Source organism: Sorex fumeus, unplaced genomic scaffold (assembly GCF_029834395.1).
Source record: "Sorex fumeus unplaced genomic scaffold, SorFum_2.1 ptg000098l, whole genome shotgun sequence".
Lineage (NCBI taxonomy): Eukaryota > Metazoa > Chordata > Mammalia > Eulipotyphla > Soricidae > Sorex > Sorex fumeus.
Genome location: NW_026606155.1, coordinates 31,154,488 through 31,167,608, shown reverse-complemented (window position 1 = coordinate 31,167,608; position 13,121 = coordinate 31,154,488). Strand labels below are relative to the sequence as shown.

The following is a 13,121-nucleotide window of genomic DNA, read 5'->3' as shown; positions in this document are numbered from 1 at the left end:
TAGGAAAAAAATAATAAGGGTACCTCTGCTAAGCTTTTATCAGACTTTTCAGCAGAAGCACTCTGGACTAGAAGAGACTGAAATGACATGTTTGAGCTACTAAAAGATAAAGTCTTGCTGCCAAGTGCTGGAGAGAGAGCATAGCAGGTGAAGCTCTTGCCTGTCACATAGCTGACCTGGGTTTTGATTGATCTCATACAGTCCCTTGAGCACATCCATGAGTGATCTCTGAGCACAGAGTCAGAAGTAATCCCTGAACACAGCTAGGCATGACCCCCAAAACCCAAAATTTAAAGACAAAAAGATACCCCTTTCTCCGTGCGCTTCCCGGCCCGGCCTCTTTTGGCCATCATCCCGTGCCGCTGCCATGATGCGCATGAACGTGGTGGCCAACGCGCTCGAGAGCATGAACAACACGCGGCAAGCGCCAGGTGCTCATGAGCTGTGCTCCAAGGTCATCGTCAGGCTCCATCATGATGAAGCACGGTTACATTGGCGAGTCTGAAATCATCGATGATCACTGCGCCGGGAAGATTGTCGTGAACCTTACAGTCAGATTGAACAAGTGCGGTGTGATCAGCCCCAGCTTTGATGTGCAGCTCAAAGATCTAGAAAAGCGGCAGAACAACCTGCTCCCGTCCCTTCAGTTTGGTTTCATTGTACTGACAACCTCAGCTGGCATCATGGACCATAAAGAAGCAAGACGAAAACACACAGGAGGGAAAATCCTGGGATTCTTTTTCTAGGGATGTAAAACTATGTAAAAATAAAAAGCCTCACTGGAAAAAAAAATAATAAAGACAAAAAGATAAAAGAAAAAAAACAAATAAAAAACTTTTCCAGCCAAGATTACTTTATAACCTGAAAAATTATCAAGTAGGGAGAAATAAAGGCTTTGTCAAGCAAAGTAGAATTTACCACCACAGGCCTGCTCTACATAAATGTGGCATAAATGTGGCAAGTCATTCTGAAAATAATGAAATCAGGAGAATCACAAGGGGAAACCATCTGCATGGAAAAGCATATAGAAGCAGATATTGGCGGGGAGGTGGACAGAAACACAGAAAACAAAATACAGAATGGCAATAAGTCCCATGCATCAATAATCACCTCAAATACTAATAATATAAACTCATCAATCAAAAAAAGAATCTAGAGTTACGACCTCCGTCGAAGGTCAAGAATCAGGGACGCTGTCTCGCTTGCCAAGGTGTTGAAAATCAAATGGACTGGACACGTAACAAGATTTGGAGATGACCGCTGGACTAGAGCCATTACAGACTGGATTCCACAGGATGTCAAAAGACCGCGTGGCCGCCCACCTACAAGATGGTTAGACTTCTTTGTCAAGACCCTGAACAATCAATTTGAGGCTCTTTGTGTTCCTACAACGAACAGACGCCATTGGGTTACGGTAGCACGTGACAAGAACGAATGGAGACATTACTGGCGGCCGCTCAAGCAAATCGATGATTAACGGGAAGTCAAGTCAAGTAATCAAGTGACTGAAACCATATCAAGTATCTTTCCCAATCACAATGATATGAGAATCTGAAGACATCAGCAATTAAACAAAATTTAAAAAAAACTTTCAAACATGTGGACATTGAAAAACATGCTTCTGGAGCATGTTCCATGGCTTCATATGATCTGCTGAGCACTGCCAGGTGTGGTCCAAACTCTATCCAGAAAAAAAAAAGAAAGAAAGAAAAGAAGGTAGGAAGGAAAGAAGGAAGGAAGGAAGGAAGGAAGGAAGGAAGGAAGGAAGGAAGGAAGGAAGGAAGGAAGGAAAAGAATATGATGCCTCTGAATCTCCCCAGGTAGACCAATCAGGCCTGAAAACTCTGGGGCCTCTTGGAATGAGAGTGGTTGGCATTTTCCCACAACTGACCCTCATCAAGCAGCAAAGTCACCAAATCTTTCCAGTTCCATAGCTCCTGGAGTGCAACTGCTTACATGCCACAAAACACCTCCAAATGTCATAGTAACATCAGCCCAGTAGGACCACAGCAAATCTGACAGGGAAAGTTGTGTAGACCACCAAACTCAATGCCAAAAACAGTAACACAGATGGTTCATCTTGCACGAATCAGCTCAGTAAATTCTCAGAAAATGACTTTAACAACACCATTGTTACATATAGCGATGATCACAAATTGATCTATTTTCTGAGAATTCTATTTGTCTTTGTTCTGTGTAATAAACTTGTTTTGTGCCTGCTAAGGGAACATGCTTGGGTGGTGGGTGGGAAACTGGAGACATTAGTGGCGGGAAGGACACACTGACAGGATGATTTGTGTTAGAACATTGCATGCCTGAAACAACTGAATTATGAACAACTTGCTAAATCGCAGTGTTATGATTAAAAAAAACTTACAAAATGTTTCTAAATAGCTCTTGGGTCAGCAAACAAATCAAAAGAGGAATAAAAATTATCTAGAAAATGATGAAAACAAAGAGATGAACTATCAGATCCTATGGGATTCTGAAAAGTACTTTCTAACGTTTGATTTTTGGGCCACACTTGAAATGCTTACTCCTGACTCTGTGTTCAGAGATCACTCCTGTTGGGGCTCAGGTTCCATATGCTATAGTGCTGGGGATTGAATCTGGGTTTACTGCATTCACCTACCCTCTATTCTCTTTTTTAACCCTATTCTCTCTCCAGCCAGCAAAAGCTTTAAGAGGGAAGCTCAGTGGTGTACAAGCCCACTTTCATAAATAAGTAAAATTCTGGTCTCTGTTGATGAGGGTGGAGTAATCGGGACAAAGGGGAACAGGAAGGATGAGATGAGGAATATGGCTTCAAGGAAAGAAACTGCTAATGTAGAATGTTACAATGTTGGGTCCAGAATGTGCCTGATAACCTGAATAACCTAGATAACTGGACACCAGAGATAATCATCTCAACATCCTAACCCCTGTTTTACTGCCCCCCCTGCTTTGGACTAAATGAAAAAAATGCTCACCATCTCCTCCCCACTTTTTAAAAAGGTATAAAAAGGAAAAGTTTCTGCCATTCCCTGGAATCTGCTTAAAGAGACATCTCACATATTCCAGAAGCTTCCCTGCTTTTATTTTTTTTTTTGGGGGGGGGGGGGGTGGGAGGGACGATGCATTCATACCCAGCAGTGTTCAGAGCTTACTCCTGGCTCTGTGCTCAGAGATCACTCCTGGCAGGATTCAGGGACCATATGAGGGATTACATTAAAAAACTAGAAAAAAAGATATAAATATGACCAAAAGTCAACAGAAAGAAAGAAATAATAAAATAGTGGAGGTGAGGGATATAGCTCAAAGTGCTGGAGCATATGATTTGTTTGCAGGAGGTCCAGGTTCTATCCCTGATGCTACATGGTTCCATGAGCACTGATTGGAGTGACTCCAGAGCACCAAGTCAGGATTTTCACAGGGTATTTCTCAAAAGAATTTAAAGTAAAAAGAAATTAGATACCTAAGGATAACACAAAAGTCAATGACTATAAGAGCTGGTTCTTTGATATAAATAAATAAATTTGATATAATAAAATTGATAATCAGGCTCATGGAAAAAATGTAGTATTACCTGACCTAAATATTCATAAATGGGGTCAAAGATACAGCTCAATGCTCTACCTATAGTCTGATTTCCAGCTCTGCACAGTATTGCCAAGAGCAATCCCTAAGCACTACCACGTGTGGCCAAATAAAACAATAAAAATATCTAGAACTAGATAGATATCCACTTTTTTCTTTGGGTGTGTTGGGGAGGGGGCCACATGCAGTGGCATACCCAATGGTACTAGCCCTGTGCCCAGGAATCACTCCTCATGGACCCGGTGGACCATATGGGATGCTGGAGATCAAATCTTGGTCAGCGTGTGCAAGGCATGTGCCCTACTTGCTGCACCATAACTCCGGCTGCAAAAGATGTCCACTCCTGGGGGCTGGAGCAATAGCACAGCGGGTAGGGCGTTTGCCTTGCACGCGGCTGACCCGGGTTCGATTCCCAGCATCCCATATGGTCTCCTGAGCCCTGCCAGGGGTGATTCCTGAGTGCAGAGCCAGGAGTAACCCCTGTGTATCACCAGGTGTGACCCAAAAAGAAAAAAAACGATGTCCACTCCTGCCACTACTTTTCAATATATCTTTGAGAAACCTAGACAGGACAATTATGAAGAAAAATACATAAACTGAATCCAAATTAGAGGCTGTAATTTATTTATATTTATAAATGACATAAAGAATCTCACAGTGGCTTAGAGAACATGTGTTGTGAGAGCATGGGCACAATTTTAACCCCAGCTTGATCCCTAATACTGCAAACAGTTCCCCCATATGACTGCAGTTATAAGGAGTGACCCTTGAACATAGAGCCAAGAGTAAGCTCTGTGCATCCTGATGTGGCCCAGACCCCACCCTCACCCCACAAAGTGCAAAAAACCTAACTGGATAATTCTCTAACAAAACACATGTAGATGGTCCTTAGACACATTAAAAATGTTTGTTCTCACTTATTACAGAAATGAAAACCAGACCCAGAAGGTAAGACTTGACGTCCATGAGAATGACCTTTATATAAAGGATTAGAAATAAGTATTGATGAGGATGCTTGGAAAAGGAACTCCGGTACATCATCGGTGGGAAGGTAAATTGGTGCAGCCTCTAACGGCATGGAGATTTCTTAAAAAAATCAAAATGGGTAACTGGGGTTATGGTTAATTTGTGTAATACATGCTTTGTTTATACAAGTTCCCGAGTATGATCTGTGGCACCACAAAATATTAAATTTTAAAAATAAAAATGGAAAAAATAAAAAAATTAAAAAATAAATAAAAAATTAACAATTAAAATGGAAATTCTATATTATCCAACAATAAGTCTCCTGTGTATTGATTGAAAACTTATGAAACATTAATTGGAAGTGATTCTGCACCTCTATGTTTATAGTAGTGTTATGCACAACAGCAAAACTTGGAATTAACCTAAATATCCATTTATAAATGACTAAATAAAGAAGCCATGGTTTAGATACTCAATGAAATACCACTCTGCCATTAAAACATTGAAACTGTACCCTTTCAGACAAAATAGATGGATCTGGAGGTGATTAGACTAAGTGAAATTGGTAAAGAAGTGAAAGATAGCTATCAGACTGTTTCACTCATATTTGCAATATGAGTAACTGAAGTGAAGAACTGGCAAAAAAGAATAAGGCTAACTCACAAACTAAGTGAAAATTATGGTAGTTACCAGAGTGAAAGATGAGGTAGAAGGAGCAGAGGGGTTTTATTGGTGGTGATCATGGTGACAATCACTTACAGTGTAAAGTGTGCAACTAAACCCTGAAATTCCACACTATAAACCAATGATAAATCAATGACAATCAGATAATTAAAATGATAAAGTTGAAGAGATGAAATAAATTTTAAATGCTTTTATAAGAAATGTATTCCCCAAAAAACATTAAAACTCAGAGCCAACACTGTGCAAATGACCCAGCTTCATACCTTTCACGACTTATCTCAGAAAGATGCTAACTGAGCCAATTAAATTCACAGGTACACCAGTCTTCCGGCTGAAAAGTCTACTATACAAATGGCCCAGCATTAATGCTTGACAACTAATCTCTAGAGAGACACCAAGCAGATGAAACTCCAAGGTACACAGATCCTGGAACTACTGGTGGTCACACAACACCTCCAAGTTCCACAATACTTACAGCCCAGTAGGAGCACAGAAAATTAGATGGGAAAGTATCAAAGAAGCCAATTAAGTTCAATAAACAAATACAATAACACAGACTAGCAACACACAACTCTGTAAATACTCAGGCAAGGATTTTAATAATCCCATTGTGAGATATAACAATTTTCACAAACTCTTTAGTATTTTTTTTATAATTTCACTTACCATTTTGTTGCAACAAGCAATATAAAAGAAATTATATTGTGCCTACCAAGGGGGCAGGCTTGGGGGTGGGGGTGGAAACTGGTGACAATGGTGGAGGGAAGATTGAACTTGTGATGGGATTGATGTTGGAACACTGAATGTCTGAAACAACTGTATTATGAACAATGTTGTAAACCATAGTGTTTAGAGTTAAAAAATAAAATATTAAAACTTCTCATAAAAATTAGTAGGTAGGGGGTATGGTGCCGCCAGCAGTTTAATATGTACCTGTGAGGCGAGTGCATCAGCAGCCTCATGGCACCTTCAGACTTCCAGATACCCCAAAATTGCTGCTGTGCCTTTGGCCAGACCCCAAAAACTTGGGGCAAAGTTTACTAAGAAAGTAAACGGCCAAAAGATAGGCATGTGGGAAACACACCCACAAACCACCTCCGGCTCAGCTATATAATTGGAGGCAAGGCCTCTTTGGTTCCTGATTGAACTGCTTAATGGCCATGATCCCAGAGACTCAGAAACGAATCTTAGAACCCAGCGGCTTTAGGTAGAAATGCGTCTGGTCTCTGCAGTAGGCTACCAGTGCTGGGCCAACCCAGGTGGGAATAGGTTTCATGCCTTGGCCTGTTCCCCCTGGCGGCCCAGTGACCGCCATCCTTCTGAGGCCACTGGATAGTCACATTTGGGCCCCCCAGTGACGAGACACACAGGGCCTCACAGGATGGGGTGGGGGGGGGAGCTGGGCCTGTCCTCCCCACCCCAACGAGACCCCAAGTCATTGCCCACGAATGGCCTCTCTGACTCCTGATCAAGCTGCTTAACGGCCATGATCCCAGAGACTCAGAAACAAATCTCAAAACCCAGTGGCTTTTGGCAGAAATGCATCCGGACCCCACAGTACGTTACTGTCGCTGGGCCACCCCAGGGAGCAAAGGGTGTTGTCCCTCCTCCTGCTCCCTCTTGGCGGCTTGGTGGCCATCATCCTCCAGAGGCCACTGGATAATCAGGCTTGGGCCTGCAGTGACGAAACTTGTTGGGCCTCACGGGATGGGGGGGGGGGGGGTGGCGGGGGAGCCGGGCCTGTCCTCCCCACCCCAACGAGACCCCAAGTCATCACCCATGGATGGCCTCTCTGGCTCCTCATCAAGCTGCTCAACAGCCATGATCCCAGAGACTCAGGAGCAGATCTCAAAACCCAGTGGCTTTTGGCAGAAATCCCTCCAGATTTAAGTGTTAAAATTTCAGAATTTCAAAACCACATGGCCCTACTGCAGCCACGCGACATCATATGTTATTCATAACCAGTAATAGAACACAAATTGTCTATTGTTGCCTTTTCAACAGATCTGAGTGTTGGGGTAAAATCTCAAATAATGGTGGGTTTGGTGTCGAAATATTGAATGTGATCAAAGTAGAGAGAGAGTAATGTGGAAATCATCTGCCCCACAGGCAGGGGAAGGGTGTGGGATTGGGGTATACTGGGGTTTTTGGTGGTGGAGAATGGGCACTGGTGAAGGTATGGGTGTTTCATTGTATGACCGAGAATTAGACCCAAAAGCTTTGTAATTGCTCTCATGGTGATTCAATAAATAAAATTATAAAAAATGAAAAAAAAAAGTAAGGTGGAGTTCATGCACAATTCAATCAGCTAATCAGTGGCTGAATAAATTGCAGTACTCCTACAAAAATAAATTTTAAAAAAAAGTAGGTAAATACAGAATAATTAACAAATAATATATTTGAAATCAAGATTATTTGAAGTCAAAACTTTTGTGCCAGAGAGGTGTCATTGCTATTATGTGGACTGCTTTCAACCCCTGGCACTGCATGGTCCCCAAGCACCACTGAGGTGACATTGGGGACCCAAAAGTAAATAAATAAATTAATTTAAAGGAAGTGTTTAATGTTTAAATGATTATATGTAAGATTTTTAAAAAATTAATATCACCAAAATTCTAGCACTTAATATGCATCTGGTTGATGCATGCATGTTATACACAAACTGAAGAGCATTTAATACTGCAGTTATTCCTCAGATGCTGTGTTCAATTATTGCAAATACTGTGCTAATATATTGAAAAGCTCTACACCAATGAATTACAATAAAAGAGAAGCAATGAAATAGGACTTTAGCAAAATTCTGCTTCATTAAGCAAGAAATAATCACATTTTGTTTTTATGAGGACAATTAGTTTTTTGTTTTGTTTTGCTTTGCTTTTTGGGTCACACCCGGCGATGCACAGGGGTTCTACTGAATCTGCACTCAGGAATTCCTTCTGGCAGTGCTTGGAGGACCATATGGGATGCTGGGAATCGAACCCGGGTCAGCCACATGCAAGGCAAACGCCCTACCCCCTATGCTATCACTCCAGCCCCAAGGACAATTAGTTTATTTCTGTTACCTGAATGCTGCTGCTCAGAGTCTTGTCTGTCTAAGTAATGTCTTTCTGCCATCACCAGCAATAGAAACTTCAAAGCACAAGGACACAGTGAGGTTTTGTTTTAGGACCAGAAAAAGATAAGTCCTAAAGGGCTCTTTTATTTGTAATTTGTTAAGGATTTTTATCCAGAGTGAACACTTGATTTTGTCAAATGCTTGTTTGTGCACCTGCTATGATCTGAATGTTTGTGTCCCTACTGTAATTCATAGTCTAGAAATATCAAGCCCCAAATGAAATGGCATTAGTTGCTAGGGCTTTGTGAGTTTTTATCATGCTTGACAGCTCCATAAAAAAAATTACTGCCAAAAGTGGTCTCTCGAGAGCTCTCTGGTCTCTTCCACTATGTGGAAGTTCAAAGAAAGTATAGAAGACTGAAAAATAAAGACCTCTAGCAGCAAAGAGAAGGGAAATAGTCTTTGGATAAGAAATCAAAAGAACTTATTATACTTAGAATACTAACTTCCTAAACTCTAGTCAGGAATAGTCCTTTAGAACTTTTGCATTCATATCTTTGCAAATTTCTGGTCATGAGTTCAATCTCTGGTGTTACTCCATTTGCCATGTTCATTCCTGACAGCTCTACTGTCTGTGATCCCCTTTGTCCCTAGTGATTTCTGGCTACACAACAACCACAAGTGTGTGATCTTGGGTGTGATCCTCCCAGTGAGTACCACAACTAAAAGATGAATAAGCCCTATGACCAGGAAGTGTGTGCCCTGCTGAGCACATGTGCAAGCACCCCTAGTGAACACTACCAAAAGTATGTGTATGCTTCAACTACAGAGAGTGACCCTGTGTGGGAAATAAAAAGAGTACAAATCTCAGTGAGCACAGAGACCAAGTGTGTAAGGACCATAGCTGAAAGTGTGTGAGTGCTATAGTCAGTCATGTGTGCTTATAATCACAACATTGTTAAGGACATAGGGAAGGGGAAGAGAAAAGGGAATTTAAAAGAAAAATAATTCCTGAATTTGCATACAATATCATAAGAGACTGAGTAACTGTAGTAAGTTTGTGTCCAGCTGAAAGTGACTACAGAAAACCCAATACAGCGTTAGTTGTTCCTAAATGCAAATGAGTATCAGATGTATTTTAGAGGGTATTTATGCACAATGGTAATTAATATAATCTGTTATAAGGGTAAAATTACATGAGTGCAGTGTAGCACTTACAAAAGCTTCTAGGGAACTTTTTACATATATCATTTCCATTTACTTTAGCAAGGTTAAACACAGCAGTATCGCATCTTTCTATTTTGTCCCTGTACTTAAAAGTCCTTATTAGATGCAACAAAAAATGGCACATTGATTTCAAAATCTCATTTATAGTGCATTCAAGATCCTTAGCAATTCAATTTTTCTGACCTCTCCTATCTCCATGTTCCCGGTCATTCTCTGTCAATTACCTAGTATAACTTCCCTGAAAAATTAATCCCTTTTTATTAGATTTTTGCTCACAGTTCTCTAAAATCATTTCAACCTGCTGTTTCATCTAACAGACTGGAGAATGCTAAAATTATAGAAAAAAGGATATTGATTTAAGGATTGATTTTAAAATAATCATAAAACACTGTTGGTTTAAAGGGTGTCCTAAGGAAAATTATATTAAAATGCATTAAAAGAATAACTTAGATTACTTTTTAAAACACTAGTTTAAGTTGGATCTCTTCATATTTCAAACTGACTGATATCAGTGCAGCAGCAAAAGTACAGCTGGTAAGGCTGTGCCTTGCACGTGGTTGACCCAGGTTCAATCCCCAGCACCCTATATGCCCCCCGCCCCCAGCCCACCAAGAGTGATCCCTGAGTGAAGAGCCAGGAATAATCCCTGAGCACAGTTGGTGTGGCCATAAAACCAAACAAGAAAAAAAAAAAAGAAAAAGAAAAAACCAAAAAACTTATTTCAGCTAATAGAACAATTTAACCTATGTCTTAGAAAGCTGCACTTTTCCCCCTTGCTTTAACATTCTCTACCAGGTGATTATATAATGTTGCAATCAATGACGATTAACACTGGAAACTTGAAAATTTCTCCTATATATGTTGTGAAACATATAATCCCTGGCATAAGAGAATAAATTGTTTATGAAAACTCTTGCTATATGATTTTGTAAAACTAAGCTCCACAAGCAATCCTTGGAAGTGATAATAGCAGGTACTGAATGTCCACGGGTCTGCTGAGATTCTGACCACTTCCTACAGAGGATGTCTTTAATAAATCTACCATGGAAAATGAGCACATTCCTATTTTAAATAAGATAAAGTAGAAATTAATTATATGCTTCTTTTTGTTTGTTGGTTTTTTGTTGGTTTGGCTTGGATTGGGGGTCACAACTAGAAGTGCTCAGGACTTACTCCTGACTCTGTGCTCAAGGATCACTCCTGGCAGTGCTTGGGGGACCATAGGGGTGCCAGGTATAGAATCTGGGTTAACAGGATGCAAGGCAAGTGCCTTACCTACTGTACTACCTATCTAGCTCCCAAATTATTCAGTTTTAATGATTTCATATTAGAAATGTCTCACAAGTTGATACTATTAAATATTAAGGACATTTTAAAAAACAGTTTAATATATTGTACATATAGAAGAATCCTTAATGATATTCCTTCCCCACAACATTTCTATGCAATTTTCACACTCTAAGTTAATCAAATAGATAAACTATATTTACATTATGGAATACAACTTTACTTGGATATATCAAATAAATTGTTCATTCTGGAAAGTGTATTTGCTATAGATTCAAATATTACAATTAAGCATACAAGTTCTAGGGCTGGAGCAATAGCACAGCGGGTAGGGCGTTTGCCTTGCACGCGGCTGACCTGAGTTCAATTCCCAGCATCCCATATGGTCTCCTGAGCACTGCCAGGAGTAATTCCTGAGTGCAGAGCCAGGAATAACCCCTGTGCATTGCCGAGTGTGACCCAAAAAGCAAAAAAAAAAAAAAAAAAAAAAAAGAATACAAGTTCTAACCAGTAATTCTGCTTAAAATATAATTAGTAATATGTGGAGATAATATTATAGTAGGATCTTGAAGAATATAGGGGTTAGAAGTACATGTTATTTTATACCTCCAAAACTTAAATTCTGTAAATCCTGTCTATGTTACAAACACAGTACAGACTAGGCCATAAATAAATGTATATAACAGGATTATGACAAAGAAACTATAAAAGAGTTGAGAGAACAGATTCAAGCAAAAATCTTTCAATGTTTTATTCCTAACATAAACATCTTCAAGAGGTTAAGAAATTTTCTTATCTGCTGAGTTCTTGTTGCCAACAATGAAAAGGAAGAAATTTCTATTCATTTTCCTTTCCAGTCTCACAATCAGGATTGATCTTTGATTTCTCAGATGCTTCATAAACTTGTATAATAAGCCGTAGATGATTGATAATCTCTTTGTGTGCTGCTTTCGCATTAAATCCCAGCATCTTCTTAATTGTTTCTTGAAAGTTAAGAAGCTATGAAGAATCAACCCCCAAAATCAAGACATATTAGTTTTGGTCACCTATTACTGCAAGGAATAAAATTAGTTTTAGAAATATAGTCTCATTTAATATTTACTTAGGAAATATAATTCTTTCAAATAGAAAGCTAGAAAAATTATTTATTTCAAGAAATATTCTGTTGAGACGGAAGCGGTCATTGAAGCCCTAGCCAATCAGGGCATTCAAGCCCAATACATCAGGATCCTCCGTAAGCTGTATTGCGGATTCACTACCAGGATCCCGCCATTCTACAAAGAAGTGATCGTTGATGTCAAGAGAGGGGTGCGGCAGGGTGATACCATTTCACCGAAACTCTTCAGTGCCACCCTCGAGAACATCATGCGACGACTGGAATGGGAAGGAATGGGAGTGAAGATAGATGGTCGGCAACTACACCACCTCCGCTTTGCTGATGACATTGTTTTAATAACACCAAACATCAGCCAAGCGGCACAAATGCTGGCCGACTTTGACCGTGAGTGTGGAAAGGTAGGACTACAGCTGAATCTTACGAAGACAATGTTTATGAGAAACAGCCTTGTTCCTGACGCCCCATTCGCTCTCAATGGAACGACCATCTCCGAATGCAACAGCTATGTGTACCTAGGTCGAGAGGTCAACATGACAAATGACCTGGCACCCGAGCTGCGCAGGAGGAAGAGAGCGGCTTGGAACGCCTTCAAGAACGTCGAAGAAATAGCTAAGAGGACGAAGAACCTCCGGCTCCAGGCACATCTCTTTGATTCCACTGTTCTTCCTGCATTAACATATGCCTCAGAGACCTGGGCCCTACGCAAACAAGATGAGAACGCTATTCAGGTCTCCCAAAGAAGAATAGAAAGAGCTATGCTTGGAATATCACGTTTCACTCAAATGAGAGAAAGAATCCGGAGTTCTGACGTCCATCGACGATCAAGGATCAGGGACGCTGTCTCATTTGCCAAGGTGTCAAAAATCAGATGGGCTGGTCACGTAATGAGATTTAAAGATGACCGTTGGACTAGAGCTGTTACTGATTGGATTCCAAGGGATGTCAAAAGACCGCGTGGCCGCCCACCTACCAGATGGTCAGACTTCTTCATCAAGATCATGAACGATCGGTTTGAGGCCCTTCATGTTCCCGGAGCGAAGAGATGCCATTGGGCTACACTAGCACGCGACAGGGACAAATGGAGACGTTACTGGCGCCCGCTCGAGCAAATCGACGACTAACGGGAAGTTAAGTGATTAAGTGAAGTGAGAAGAAATATTTTGTTTGTTTGCTTTTGGAGTATGCCTGGCAGTGCTCAGGGCTTACTCC

The 13,121-nt window shown here is 40.6% G+C and overlaps 1 pseudogene; it reads left to right on the top strand.

Moving 5' to 3' along the window:
* The first annotated feature begins 355 nt into the window (after window positions 1-355).
* LOC130041141 (40S ribosomal protein S15a-like) lies at window positions 356-784 on the top strand (annotated as a pseudogene).
* The last annotated feature ends 12,337 nt before the right edge of the window (window positions 785-13,121 follow it).